Source organism: Geospiza fortis, unplaced genomic scaffold (genome assembly GCF_000277835.1).
Source record: "Geospiza fortis unplaced genomic scaffold, GeoFor_1.0 scaffold494, whole genome shotgun sequence".
Taxonomy (NCBI): domain Eukaryota; kingdom Metazoa; phylum Chordata; class Aves; order Passeriformes; family Thraupidae; genus Geospiza; species Geospiza fortis.
Window position 1 is genome coordinate 145254 of NW_005054691.1, and position 2349 is coordinate 147602.

Here is a 2349-nt window from a genome sequence, read left to right on the forward strand (position 1 = left end):
ATCCCGGCATCCCTGAGGCTGGAAAAGCCCTTTGGGATCACTGAGTCCCAGCTGTGCCCAATGCCCACCGGTCCCCAGCCCAGAGCCCTGAGTGCCACCTGCAGGAATCCCTTGGACACCTCCAGGGATGGGCACTGCAATCCCTGTTCCAGTGCTGGACAACCCTTTCCATGGAGAAACTCTTCCTGAAGTGGCACTTACCGGACCCCCAGTGTCCCCTCCAGCTGTCCCCAAGGCCACATCCCCCCTGTGGCATGGCCGCTGTGTCCCCCAGAACGGGACACACAAAATCCCAAGGAATAATTTCCCTCTCGTGGTTCTCTCCGTGTTTTAGTGCAATCCCATGGGACAAGGAGCCTGGGAAGGACACAGCCCTTCCCAGACAGCAGGAACCCTGCAGGAGCAGGGTGACAGGGACACCTCTGGCTCGGCCAAAGGGACTTGGAGGGGATTTAGGGCAAAAGTCTCCCAAAGTCACACCCAGAACAGCAATTCCTGTCCTGAGTGCAGCTAACAAAAGGGGAAAACTTAGGAATAAGGGCCTCGCTCCCTGTTTAATGGTCACCTCAGTGATGTCTGAGGATGTGCTTGACCCGCTGGACACAGGGAAGATAAGGATCACCCAGGGGAGATAAGGATCACCCACAGCCTGAGACAGAGAGCTGGGTGAGGAAACAAACTGTCTGCATGCAATTCCAGGCTGGAAAAACTCCATCCAGCCACAGAACGCTTCCCGGGGAGGCAAAGCCCCCAGCCCGGGGTCACTCACTCCCAGTTACAACGTCCTGGAGCAGCAGCAGGGGTGTCACTGCCTGGCCAGCATGGGGAGCTGGGGACACTCCCAGCATGGCACTTCATGGAGCTCCCATTCCCTACGGAATCCAGGGAGCAATGGCTTTGGCAGGCTCAGGGTGAGGGTGTTTGTAAGAAGCTGAAATGAGGCAGGGGAAGGAGGGGTCAGCGCTGATCCCCCCACCCTGGCTCTCACCAGCCCTGTCCCAGGATGTCATTATTCCTCAAACCTCTTCCTAATCCTTCTCAACCTCCCCCGAATCCCCCTCAAATCCAGGAGAAATGCTGGAGAGAGCCATGTCCCCCTGGACACAGCCCAGGGGCAGTGCCAGCTGCCCTGCCAGGAGCTGGGGGTGCAGACTCCCCGGGATCAGGAACGCTGGCAAATCCCTGGCACAGAACACAGCTGGAAAATCCCAGGAGCCTGTGCAGTGTGGGGCTCTCCGCTCTCCCACCACCCCAGATCCTGCAGGAAGATCCCCTTGGATCCTGCCCACAGCCAGCCCTGCTGGGATGGCACTCAGCACGCGCCCCAGGGGAGATCCCAGGATGCAGGAGTGGGCAGTGAGGAGGGAGCAGCCTGGCATGGAATCCCTGCTGTCCTGGCAGGGGCAGATCCTGGGAGATCCCCACCACCTCCCAGAGCTGGGCCTGGGAGCGGGCTCGGCACAGCCTGGGCAGAGCCCAGCTGTTCCCTGACCCCGTTCCAAGGGAGAGCTGTGTTTATCTTTGGAAACATTAAGGCAGAAGAGGAAGTAATTAAATTAAAAAAGCCCCACCTGCTTCCGAGAGCCCGGCGCAGGAAAGCGCCGCCGGCCCCGAGCGTCGCTGGCAGCGGGACACAGACACGGGCACAGCTGCAGCTGCCACTGCTGCCCCAGCCACAGCACGGCTGAGCAGGAGGGGTTCCCATCAATCCTGGGGGACACGGCCCCACAACCCCTCAAAGCACCTCAAACCACCTCAAACCACCACCCACACGGGGCAGGAGCCAGAGGTCTCTTTGGAGGAGCCCTCCAGGAAAACTGGAAGCTGTGAGGGCCCAGGAGCTGCTTTAAGGGATCCCAGGGGATCCCTGAAGGTCCCTTTGGACCTCACATCCTCTGGGCTTCCACCAAGAGCAGCCAGGTGACAGTAACACCCAGCTGGGGGGAAAATGTGCAGGAGGGGCTCCAGGAGAGCTGCAGAGGGACTGGGGCCAAGGCCTGCAGGGACAGCACCCAGGGAATGGCTCCCACTGCCAGAGGGCAGGCATGGATGGCATCTTGGCAATGAGGAATTCCTGGCTGGGCTGGGATTGCCAGAGCAGCTGGGGCTGCCCCTGCATCCCTGGCAGTGCCCAAGGCCAGGCTGGACACTGGGGCTGGAGCACCTGGGCCAGTGGGAGGTGTCCCTGCCATGGCAGGGGTGGCACTGCAGGGGCTTTGGGGTCCCTTCCCACCCAGCCATGCCAGGATTCCCTGATTCCATGGCCTGGAGCTGGGTGGGTGCTGTGGCTCAGCTCCCCCGGGAGGAGGATCCCGGTGTCCAGCCACGGTCCCATGGCCAGAGCTGCTA